This window comes from Athene noctua, chromosome 7 (genome assembly GCF_965140245.1).
Source record: "Athene noctua chromosome 7, bAthNoc1.hap1.1, whole genome shotgun sequence".
Classification (NCBI taxonomy): Eukaryota; Metazoa; Chordata; class Aves; order Strigiformes; family Strigidae; genus Athene; species Athene noctua.
This window is the reverse complement of record NC_134043.1, coordinates 17,063,108-17,076,241: the sequence shown is the minus strand read 5'-3', so window position 1 is coordinate 17,076,241 and position 13,134 is coordinate 17,063,108. Positions and strand designations below refer to the sequence as shown.

Genomic DNA, 13,134 nt, shown 5'->3' with positions numbered 1-13,134 from the left:
ACCATATAAGAAGTCTAGGGGTTGTTTTTCACAATGCCCTCTGCCTGTTCTGGATCTTCAAGGATGGCTTGGCTCACCAGAAAGATGTTCTCTGGCTCTGAAAGGTCAGCTGTGCCCTGTGCTGCCTGTTCACAACCTCCATCAAGATCAACAGCTGATGGGAAAGTGGCTCTGGAGAGGGCATGACCAGAGGAGCCTATGGCAGAGTATTTCTCCACACCTTCTGGGAAGGCTGTGTGCAGAGAGGCCAAAAGTCTGACCTTCTGCCCTGCATAAAGCTGGAAAAGCTTCAAAACCAGGATGAAAAAAATACTATGAGTAAAGTGAAAAAGACTTAAACCCCCTAAAAGGTCAGAGGCAGTGCCCCACCCTGCCTGTGAGAGCTGTCTCTTGCCTATCTCCGGTATTGCTCCACTCCCTTCTCAGCTACATTGGCTTCTCCAGTTATTATGACTATTGCATGCAAATGGAATGAACTTCAGCCATTTGTACTACTATTTTTTAAATAACATCTTACTTTTCCACAGTCAATTTTCCAGACGGCAGCTCAGTCCAGGGCTCCCCTCACCAACCACCCAAATCTCACTGCGCGTTTCCTCAGAGTCTGCCCTTTTCAAAATGCACTATTATTACGGTAATTCCTTCCTATCTTCTCCTCAGAAACCCTGCCAGAACCCAACAGCAATTACCAACAGTGTCACCTCGAGGTCTGCTAGATCTACTGTACCCATGCAGCCCTCTAGCCAAGCACCAGCCCTTGAAGCCAATCCTGTATCTACTCCCCCCGCCTCCCCAAAGCACAAGTGCTTCCAAATACGACCAGAGCACTGAATTGTAGGTGGAAAGAAGCAGTATCTGCTGTAATTTAGTTGAGTCTCCTTCTGCCCACCAGCAACTCCCAGCTTCCTCCAGCACTCACAGACATTATCCTTCTCGCTTCATGGGGCTATTACCAAGTTGCCATATCCCACATTTAAAGCCCCAAGTCGAGCTGTTCACAAACTACATTTTTTTTCTCATTTGATTTTCAAGCTAAACAACACTGCAATTGTTTCAGGTTATGTCAAAACACTTTGTTCATCTGTTCTCAAGGCAATATTTCACCCAGTTTTGAAGTCACTTTGCTGGATTTCTTTAACCTTTGTTACTTCCTTCTCCCAGGTAGGTGAAGAGCTGAATTTGAACTCACCTCATCTTAGAGTGCACCATGAGAAGGGACTGAACCTGGTCTTACATATGTATTTATATGCACATTTACTATTTGACTTACTATGTGCACTTACTGCAATAAGGCAACTGCCACTGTTTAGACATGAAGCCTTTGTTGATACAACACTGCTATTGAAATAAAGAGGAGTTTTGAAAAATTAAGACTTGCCGATTTGTCCCACTGCTGAATGACACACACACACACACAGAGTTAACACCATGAAGGGCTCAGACTCATGGACAGGCTACCAGAAGGCAGCAATTTACTGCAGATCAGCTGATCTGCAATAACTTTGTGGCAAACAACAGGCATGCATGCAAGTAATGCAACCTTTATGGTCCCTCAGTGACTTCCAGCTTCCAGAGCCTACAGCATGGCCTGATCAATGTCACTTGGCCTTCACAAGGGGAAGCTTCCTCCCACATAGGTGGGAGGGAAGCAGTGCAAGGCAGGCAGCCTGCTGCTTTGCTCTGCTGTCATTGCTTTGGTCTCTTGCCTTTATAGAAAAAGGGGCTGGACCTCACTTTGTTTGCAAACGACTCTGTATTTTGGGCCACCCATGAAGTTGCCCAAGATCCAACCTCAGGAGTATGCAGACTCCCACTGAGCAAAAGGCAGGAAGAGAGAGTCATAAAACTGTGGTAGAGGAAGGAAGAAAAGACAGGGGAACATCAGTCAGCTGCATTCCCAAGGAGGAGGGAGGCATTGCAAAGCTTAAAACACAGACCACCACAAAACACAGTGATGGAGACAGATGTGATAAGCCAGCTGAACCACTGGAAGGGAAGCTTGGATGTGCAACAATCAGCTTTCCACTCAATCAGCTCCAGAAAGCATTTCATGTACATCCAGCCAGCACGCTCAGCACCAAGTGCCCTGGTGTGTATGCTGTGCATTTGATCTACACAGCACCCCTTTCCAGGTGGTAGGATCTGGCTACCACCTAAAAGCTTGGAAGATACCCAGGTTTGTGGCAAAGAGACCTTTAAAGGAGGGAGCTGCTGGTATGTGGTGGTGGGGTGGTCCCCAAGTTAGAGCAAACCACCCATGCCTGTGTTAACAAGACAAAGAGTTAAAACACTGAGCTACTGTAAGAAAATGCCAGGGAATCCCCTGGCTTCAAGAAGGATTGGCATTCTCATGGAGTTCACCCCAAAATGCTGGACAGATTCATCTGGCTTGTGGGATACTGATGTTGAAGTCCTTCTCCAAACCAATCCTGCACGAGTTCTAAGCCTGGCCCAGCTGAGCCTCCCCAGCCAAAACCCAGCTGGCTGCTCTGCAGCAAGCATCACTCATGCCATATGTTGCAGGTGTTGTAAAGCATGTAAATATCAGGTTTTACATGGCCTTTATCCATCTTGCAGCTGAAAGCATCCTCACAGCTTTCTGCTGCATTTTGAACCCCCAGATTTTCAAAATGTGGCAGTCATTTAAGGGCATGTAACTCCCCAGGCATAGGGTCTGGGGAAGGAGCACATCAAGGGGGCCACCGCAACCTCCCAGGAGCACCAAGGTGGGAGGCTGTCATTAGATAGTTTGCCCTGGAGTGCTGTAATTAACCCACCCTCACTGCTCTCAGACAGACCACTGCAGCTGAAAAGCACCATAACCGCAGCCATCCCAAGGGCAAGGGGGCATGAGCCGAAGAGACAGTGGGAAACATCAGCTCCGAGCACCCACATTCTCGGAGGGCTTTCATCAGCCCCCAGAACAAAAGCACTGCTGCGCCATTCCCATCGGGAAGCAACAGGCACACACACCCACCTCCATCACACTCAGTCCATAAAGCTCCACTTCATTAGAGCCACTGTTGCCGCATCTGTTAGTGCTTTAAAGCACGTACATCTGGCTTAATTGAGCACTTGACTTTATTGCTGCTTTATCTCCATTTTCTGAACAGGCCTTGGGGAGAGGGTTTTGTGCGGTTTGGGTTTGGATTTTTCCCTCTTCCTTTTTAAAATATTTTCCACTGAAATCCCACCCGAAGCAGGAAAAAAAAAGCCCCTGTGACAGCTGCGTACATGCTGGGGACTCCTTTTAGGTAAGTCTCCCCTCTGGACAATGAACCCCATCCTAAATACTCTGGGTTTATGTGCTCTAAAGCTGCAGAGCTTTGACACACCAACTCTCCCCTCCCACTCTCCCTCCTGGAAAAAAAAAAAAAAAAAAAATCAGAGTTACTGGCGGAAAGTGTCGCAGTACATGCCAGGGAGAAAAGAAAGAAAAGAAAAAGGATCTTGCTGCCCCTGCAGTCTCTGAAACTTTGCCTCTGCCAAGTTACAACAAACAGGAAAAGCAGAATCAAAACACAGCCCCCACGTCCCCCTCCATCCACCCAGCGCAGACTGTGCTAGTGCCAGCTACTGCTCACAAACAATCACGCTGCAAGCCTCCTCTGGCACATCCTTCCAGGTGGCCTGAACAACAGAAAAGCCCAGCTCAGGAAGCCTGCATCCGATGCATGGGGTGCTTGAAATCTCCTCCGGGAAGCACAAAGGTCCTTCATGCCCCCAGACAGAGGAGAGGTTACCTGCAAGCCCCTTTGCCAGCTCCTACACTGGAAGATGCTTGTGTTTTCCCTGTGAAAGGAAACATCAGGCACGCAATAGCTGGGAACAGAGAGTAGTACTGGCTGCAAAGCTGGCTGCTTTCCCACTAAGCCACCCCAAGTGCTTCCCAGCCACTGGGAGAACAACAGGACTAGTCCCTCCTTTGGGAAGGAGCTAGGGTACCATTTCTGGACAACAGCATTCTTCCAGGGACATGTGCCCAGCACCTCACCACAGCTTTCAGACCATGATCTGGCATGCACAGGTACCAGCAGTGTCTCTGGAGCCTGGCTTTAAAACACTACCCCAGACAGCATTTCTCTCACTGCAGACTGAGGCTAGGACTGCTCAGTGGGCAGCCTGGCTTTCACCAAGTACTAAATGCATAGCAGATGCATTATGCTACTTAACGCTAATACAGGATGCAACCCACACTTGCAGCCCAGGAACTTTAAAAGCAGGACAAACTGCTGAAACCAGGACTACTGCAGCGTCAGGGTAAGTGGCTAGATGAAAAGTGATGCCTCATCACACATCATGGCTGTGATGCAGCAATCCCACAATCTGGTTTGGACACTCAGAAGCAAGCTCCTCAGTTACACCATTTGCTTTTTGTGCCCCCATCAGTCATCTCCCCAGATGTGCTGACCTGACCATCAGCTACTTGTTCTCCTGCCTCCCACCCACGGGGGAGTCCTGTTCAGTCAGCGTCACACCTTGTAAGTGCTGGCTTTCAACTCTTCCAATGGAAGGAAGCAGGCGATGTCCTCCCTGCCCCACTTCCTACAAGAGTAAGATATTCAAAGCACTGTCAGCTTTCCCAATGCCGTGTTCCAATTTGATTTCATGCTGCAGTGCTAAGTCCAACCATCTTTTATCCCCGCTGCCTGGTATCTTTTCTCAGATGTCTAAACACAAAAGCCACCCTTGAAGCGAGTAAAATGCAAAGCGTACTAGCAGCAGCCGAATGAGCTCCCCAGGTCCTTCCTGTCCCAGTCCAACAAGACTTCAAGACCAAGGGAAGAAACATCTGAATAGTGAAGTGAAAGAGGGTCAAAACGTAATTAAGCTCTGCACTTCCTATCCCAAACTGTAAGTGGGTGTTGCTGTGGGTTTGAGAGTTAGTTACTCAGGCACTCTTGTTTCACTGGAAAGGAAAACAGTTCCATCTTTAACAAGACAAGTTCTTCTGTATTCCTTGGGAGGAAGTCAGTAAGGCACATTATGAATTCTGAACCCCTCCCTGTCCTCTTCCCCTCCTCCATCATGGCTCATATGCACCAAGCAGAGACATCTTTCCTACCAAAAAAGTCCCTTTAGGCTTTCCAACTGAACCCAGCTGAGCTCTACCCATGGGAAGACCAATCCAAGTCATCCTCACAAGGACATCCCATCTTCCAAAGTTGGTAAGGCAGAGAATTTAGATACTGCAGTACATACAAAGCAAAACCTGCAATCAGAGCCTCTGACTGTGTGTCCTCTGCTCAAGGCCCATATGGCCCATGAGCTGAATGTGGCTCATGTGCATGCCATGTTAACCCCCCTTCGACCGAGAGCCATGAAGAGGGGACAGAGGAGGGCACCTGCAGCAACGTTCACCAGCGAGAGAGGGAGTGGGCTGTGGCGGTTCCTTGTGCAGAGACCAAACCAGTCACGAGTCCGAAACACAAGCTGACCATGACGCAGAGGCTCATCCATGCAGAGACTGAGGGAGGAGCAGAGCAGGCCCATCCAGCTGCACGCAGCTTGTTAGAGACCCCAGCACATGACTCTTCTTCATGTCTCCCTGCCAAGGCACCAGTGTGCTCTTCCAGGCTGCAATCTCCATGACCCACCAGCAGCTACAGCTGTGGTCAGCAGCAGATGTTAAGAGGAGCATAGGACTGATCTTTTGCTCTGCTTCTGGAAACCAATGGTGTAGGGACTTTCCAAGCCAGAGACTGCACATGGATCTTCATATTTCATAGCCAGCCATCCCTCCATGAATTTCTATACTTCCTTTTAGAAGCCATTTATATCAAGGGCATTTCTAACTTCCTACAGCAATTACTTTCATGGTTTAATTCCATGCCCTGCTCCCCCAGATGTGCTGCTTGACCTTTTCATGGGATGCCGAATGAGCTAAAAAATAGCGATCTTCTCATTCCTCCCCTTATTCACGATTTCATAGTGCTTAGCCCACAGGAACAAGTAATCAGAAAGACCTAAACACCAAAGTGCAGGTCTTCATACTCTGTTGAGAGAGGTTTTGAAGACCCCTTAATCAAGGGGTGAGCTTCAGAAAGCAACATGCACCTGCTGTGTGCCACACATGCCTCCATCATGCCTCTGAAATCAACCACAGCCCTTGGGAGGGGATGGGAGCCAGGACACCTCTTCTTTAAAGGGAAAGAAAAATGCCTGGCCTTTTCACAAATACAGAAGGGCCTTGGCACAAGCTGAGGGCACAGGAACGAAGCCAAAGCACATGGGAAACAGCAGCAGCTCTTACTGCTGCCTGTCTAATTGGAGAGCTGGGAGGCCCCCCCAGACTATAGGATTCATTGCAAGCTCCTGACAAGCTGCACAGGGTGCCCCAATACGGGGAGAGACCCCTCCAGTGCCACCCCTGTTGCTGCCCTGACAGCCCCAACCCATCGGCACTCACTCTTGTCACGTGCAGCTCTTCATCAAAAGCCTGCAAAGCATGTTGGCTGAGCCCCAATAAAAGCACCTTCTAATGGGATTTTTCAGGTTTCAAGGATATCAGTGTCTGGCACAGGCTGAAGTAATTAAGAGGATGTCCAGCAGACGATCTGGCATTGGTTAACTGTCTATTTACCACTGAACATTACAAGTCCCACTCAAATTCCATACCAAAATACTTTAATTTTCCTAATTGTTTTCTCCCTTGCCCCATCCCTGCTTCTCACAAAGCCCAGCTGTGGCCTCTCTCATGCCGCTCCCTTGGCCTCACCACGCTTTGACTTGCTAAATAAACCATGATGGTGTTGGCTGGGCTAAAGCTGGAAGGCTTGCTGAGGGTTAAAAGGAAAAGTGTGTTGCTTTTGGCAAACAGATGATCCCAGTTTTCACTAAACAGGCTTCAAGATGGACAGCCACAGCCACATGCACTTGCAATCATCACGTCTGCATTTGACTCTTCCTACTGAATACCATGGTAAGAAAATCCTTGGGCTGATTTCATTTCTACCGGCTTTACTGGGCTGGTCCCTACACAGCCACAGATCTGTTCATCAAGTTTTTCCCGACCAGAGACGTCCCTAAAGCTGCAACAGCCAAGTTAGACTCATTTCACTACAACTCCCTCCTATATCACTTGGAAAGTGTGCCTGAAGGAGCAACAAACTGGTGCCCTGGAGGGAGGTGTTTGTAGTGACAGTGAAGAGTTGCTGGTGGCATTTAACACCTCACAGGAGTGGCAATGCAAATTCTGCAGGGAGAGAGCATTCAAAGCCAGGATTTGTTACAGCAGCTAAGAGAGCAGAACTGGCAGGTCCAGTTTCACTGGAAGGAGGCTGGGTCCTCTGCCCCAGCAGAGGCGGGCCCCACGCAGCAGGCTGAACAAGCCCTGCAAAATTTGTCAGGTTTCATCATGCAACTGGCCCAACATGCCTGGAATGAAAGATCGGTGGGTTTTTAACAGCAATTGCTGTTTCCACACACAGACCAGACTGCATAATGCACCACATGCGCTACCTCTTCTAGACATGCCAAGCAAATTACCAGAGTACTTCCAATTTGTCCTCCCCTCTCTTTGAAGAAGTAGAAAGGTATTCTACTCCCAGAAAGCTCCAAAGGAGCAAAATGCACCCAGCACTTTCAGTATTTGGGTCCTCCCCAGCAAAGCTGTATCATCTCTGCACCTAAAGCCCCCAACAGCAGCATGGGAGATGCATGGGAAGACTAGAGATCAGTGGGACAGCACCCTGCCTCTTTTGAGGTCTGCAGAGTACTACGTAAACTGATGGAGCAGCAAAAAGATGGAGCATAAGAGAAGAGGAGAATAGAAACTGCTAATCAATAATGAAAAGCAAAAGTGAATATAACCTGTAGAGAAAGTTTCCCACAAGCTGCTTACTCATTCGTAAAATACAACTGTAATGGAACACCACAGAAGAAAGCAGGGTAAATTGGTGAGGTAACATATTAGAAGGGAAAAAGAGCAACCAGGGAAAATTTTACTTCGCCTTTAGTTAAGTATATGAAGATCAAAAAGAAATTAATGACTGTTGCAAATACTCTACTGAGATGAAAACTATTTACGGGATGAAGCAAACATGGACAATCCAGATAACTAGCCACTGGCACAGTTTACAAATGGGTTGTGATAGCATCTCCTGTTGTGAGTGACTTTAAAGTCAAAACTTCATAGTTTTTGTAGCACTCTAGTAAAAACAGCAATTCACACAGCAAAAATCTGTCTTCTGAACTGGACCAGGAGTCAGGCTTGAGGATAGGACACCATCCTTCTGGCCTTAAAGCTGTGAAAAATGAACCTGGGAGCACCAAAGATGGGTGCACCTAGGAGAAGATCTGACATCGCATGGGCTGACCCAAAAAACTGAGTATTTCTGCCACAGAAAAGGGCAGCGCTCAGATCAGACCTGCTTCTGTGGAGCTGATGAGCATGAGATGAGGGTCTCCAGATGATGATTCCTTACAAAAGCAGCAGTTGCCATGACTGATGAGGTTAGCATATATCCTTAAATCAGACAGGAAGCAAGGCAGTGTCGATACAATGAAAGAATAAACTCTTAATAGAACATCAGGTGGTGGAAAATGTGAGAGGTCACTGGAGAAGTCATCCAGACAAATTAAATGGAATATGGCAGAAGGCTGATGAATATTTGGCGCCGAAACAGCCATCAGCCTCCCTGGATGTTCCCAGAATGAAACTGTAGAATGAGCCATAAATAGACTGAAGTGCATCTTGCTCCTTTGCCCCAAAGGCAGCACAGCCGTGCTGGGAGAGCTTGGAGGTTGGAGAGAAGCAAATGCCTAAAACACAGCTCTCAGAGCCACAGGAATAAATCACTCTACAGCAATCAACAAAGGACCACTGTAAACTGGGGAAGAGCCTTCTGGAGACCTTAAAGGCATGTGACACTTCTCAATTTCTCTCCTGCCAGCTTTTGTTTCATTTACAATTAAAGTATCAGAAATGCCAGCTATCCTTTTCCCTGTTTCTGTCCGGGCTGTTGGCCTCAGACAATGTACCTGATACCTCCTCTTGACCAACTGATTCTCTATCAAGGGCTTCCTAACTTTACCATATCATCTAGTGATTGGCATTGTACAAGGGCTTTGTTTTAAAGTCTTTCCCCATTTCCCTGTTGCAAATATTAACTTTCTGAACATTTGCCATTTCTCCATTCCCCAAATCCCCTTTCATTCAAAGTTTAAGGTCACAAAGTACAGATTTTCTCATTTCAGTTCCCCCCAAAGCTGGAGTAATTTGGCTTGGCTGCAGGGCAAACTCTAGAGCCCAAAAGAAAACAAACACATAGGACATTTCTGCTACCCTGAAATGCTGAGCAATAAAATCTCAGTAAATAAATAAATACATGGAAACTCACTTTAGGTCAGAGCATGTCATGCTGCTTGGTTTGCTACAATTAAAAATAAAATATATTTAAATAAAGAAAACAGACAAGCAGACTGGGGTCCTGCACCTAGAAGACAGTATTAACAGAGACTGCAAAAAAATATCTACACCTCCATTCCCTTTGAAAATTAACTACAGTAACTTGTTGTGAAACAGGAACACTGCCTTAGCCTAGATCCAACTCCACTTTAAACCAGACCCTAAATTCTGAGAGCACAATTTTATTTTGCATTACTGATCTTTAACAATGACTCTCCCATGACAAAGCTTCCCTTTTGCCAAAATGAAGGAACATTAGTATGGCAAAGTTGGCGCTGTTTCCCTGTGCACTGACAAAACCTGCTGGGCCCATGAGCAGAACTACAACATTTTAAAAAATTGTTAAGGAAAAGATTAAATCCTCCCTGGGATTAGTGCAAGGGACTCCTGAGCCACTGGACATGGGACTTGCATTCAGCCACATCAGACCACCCTCCCTGGAAACAGAAAAGCATCTGCTCTGGCCTCAAAGTTTCACCTGGAGATGATGTCCTAGAAGGACAGTGCTCCAGCCAGCAGAAGATGCAGTGTTTTCTAGACAGGATATTATTAGGGCCGAGTTATGGTATGCTGCCCTCCTGCCAGCACTCTTCTCTAGCTCATGGCAGTCTTTCCCCTCCCTGCGTTTGTTTCCCTCCTGTATCTCGAGGGAGCAGCCAAGTCCTCCCCTGCCAAGCCCTCCCCATCACACATGCTCCCACTACCCTGGAGCTGGTCCCTGCACCTGCGCCTGCCCACATCCATTTTTTCAAGCTCATGACTGCAGCCAGGCGCTTGCCAGCTGCTTTCAGAGGGGGTTAACACTTACCTCCCCTTGTGGGAGGCTTCTCTCTGGATACAGGGTGAGCCTGGGTGGGTTTTGCAAAGCAGGGCCCAAGTGACTGTCCACCCTCACCCTGGGATCGATTAAAAGATACAAGTCTTAGTTGTCCACTGACAGACATTGCTAGCAAAAGTTCAGTTCAAAGTCTCCAGCCCCATCTTCCGCTGAACGTCCCAGCACTCTGTGCTATTCAGTTTTATCCTATCCCTGACCCTGTCACACCTCCACATCACTTATCCTAAAGAGTTTTCCATGCCAATGAACCTAACTCAGTGTAATCACAAGTATTCAGCACCTTCACACCTACAGTTCCCACCAGGGCCATCATTACAAACCCACAAACAGGTCCACCTCACTTATCCCCGGGGTCCTCTGAAGCCAAATCTGAGTCACCATCCCCACACAAGCCTGTCACCCCCTCACCACTTCTCAAACTGTATCCCCTTGTCCCTATTTTAAGGAATATTTTCTCACATGCATTTGTATCTACTGCTCCATGGGAGATCACACAGACTAGATAACTGATTTTCAGATAATTGCAGTGTATCAGACAAAAGTATCAGCTCAGCCTGGCATGATCCACCTTTGCTTCATCTTCTTGGTGTTTACCTTCAAGCCCTTTATTATTCTGTCCACCAGATCTGCCAGTGTCATCCACAGCTGAGGCTGGATTAATGGGTTTGTATTTGTCTGAATCACCTCCTCCACCTTTGGCAATCTGAAATACTGGGTTCCTGTCTCCCATGTACCACCATGACCTAAAAATCCTTACACATAACAGTGATTTTTTTTTTTTTTTTTTTTTGTCCTGGTCCTTCCAGAAATAGGGGCCAGTGTTTCTGGCCTCTGCTCTCCAACCCATTTTAATCAATGTAATTCTCTGACTTTTGGGTTTTCCTCCTCAGTTTTCAAGGTTTCCATTTCTTGATCCCCTCCAACTGTACTGAACACTGAAGCAAAGTTTGGTTATACTGGAGGCATACCTATATCATCTTTAATCTCCAGCTGGTCCTCACTGCACAGCGGCTTCATGTCTCTTTTTATTTATATAGCTGAAAAACCTGTTGCTATTTGTTTTAATTTCCTTTGCCAGGCCTAACACAGCTTGACTTTTGGCAAATCGCATTTTATCCCTACCCCTCCTGACCTGTAAGACATTGCTTTTTTGCCGATTAGTCTTTTTTTCCATTCCTTGCAGACTGTCTGTGTAATCCCAGCTATCCTTTTTAAGGTGGTTATTCACCAGCTTCAGCAAGGAGCCCTTTCCTGCCGTGTTTTCCTCCTTTGCTTGGGAAAGCGGGTCCAGATAGTTTCCGCACCTCTGAATCAGAGAAAGACTCTGCATCCTCTGCATTTAAGTTCTTATGCTTCTCTGCCCAGATGACTTCACCCAACAGTGGTTTTTTAATTTTTCAGTTTGCCCTTTCAAAGACAAGTATCCTACTTCCAGACGTACTTTTGTTTAGGCTTCCATTTAATTTAAAAGGAATCCATTTTATGAGCACCAAGTCCAAGATTCCTCTGTACAATCAGGCCCTCCTGTAACATTAACACCAGTTACCAAAACAAAACCTAAAATAGCACCTCCATTTGCTGGTGCTGTTACTATTTAATGAAAAAATCTGGGCTATCACATCCAGGAATATCTATGTTTTACCTTATTAATACAATGTGCTTGCCAATGTGTATTCCTAGATATTAAGATGCATTCCTAAGTTCCCACAGCAATATTATTTTGGTAACATTTATCTTTCTAATAACATAACAGAGAGATCTCTGCACACAAACCCTGCCACCCCTCATTTCACAGTTTGCAGCTCTATTTATCTATCTATCCTCTCATGGCTATATCCCAAGGTACTCGGAACAACTGCCCTCTTCTAAGGTATTTTGTGAATACCTTTAAGTGGTCCTATCATCAGGATGTCTCTCAAAACAATCAGCCCATCACATGAACAACTGTACCAGCTCAGACCACAGGTCTATATAACTTCATCCCCTACAGTAGACAAAAGTTGGTGGAGATAAAAGACTGTTTGAAGGGATTTTAACCCCCATTAACTTTCCCAGTCGCCCCTTGAGCACTCAGAAAGTTTGAGCATTCACAGCATGCTCTGGAAAGTAGTCCCACAACTCAGCTACTGATGCTATGAAAGGGCACATCCCTTTATTTGGGCAGCCCCTGATCTCTCAGCCATGGTCCTCAAAAGAGACCCATAAAACACCTTCCAAAGGCAAGCCTAGAAACAAGCATTTATAACTCTGCTAGATACTAGAAATCCTGGTTTCAACAGGGAGATTGGCTTTACTGCCTACTGTAGTTCTGTCCTGCCTCCTTCCAGCTAATCCCACATTCAACAGATGGTAAATTCTCTCTCTCTTCCCCACAGAAAGTAAATTCCTTAATTTCACTTTTTTTTGTTAATATCCCTCTCATATGCAGGTATGAATTACCTTCCTCTCCAACAACTTACCTGATCAACCTACCTCATTAAGCTTGAAGTATTTGCTCTCAAATTGAACGTAGCTTTGAAGATTGCCATCTCTGTTCCAGACTTCAACTCATGTACCTGAAAGCCTGGCCACCAGCCTATCCTTCCCCACAAAGCTTGCCCTGTCTGTGTCTTTAGACTACTAGGAAAACACCACTACAAGTCCACATAGTCTACATGCTAATGCTGTGGTGTAACCAACTCTGGGGCCCTTGACTTCTGATCACAGCCACCCAGATCCTCCTCCTTTCTGAGGACACTATTAAAGAGAATAAAACAGACTACCACAGACAAAAATCACCACAAAAACCCTTCACTGAAGATCATTTAAGTCTTTGCTACTTGTGTCCTCATCTTCGGTCTGTTTGAGGTGGAGTCAGGAGTGTTGTCTCAATGTGAGGGACTGTGAA

The 13,134-nt window shown here is 46.5% G+C and overlaps 1 protein-coding gene across 1 annotated transcript in view; it reads right to left on the bottom strand.

The window, feature by feature from the left end:
• Positions 1–13,134, bottom strand: part of IGFBP2 (insulin like growth factor binding protein 2) — a 64,238-nt gene that overhangs the window by 15,555 nt on the left and 35,549 nt on the right. The window lies entirely within an intron of this gene.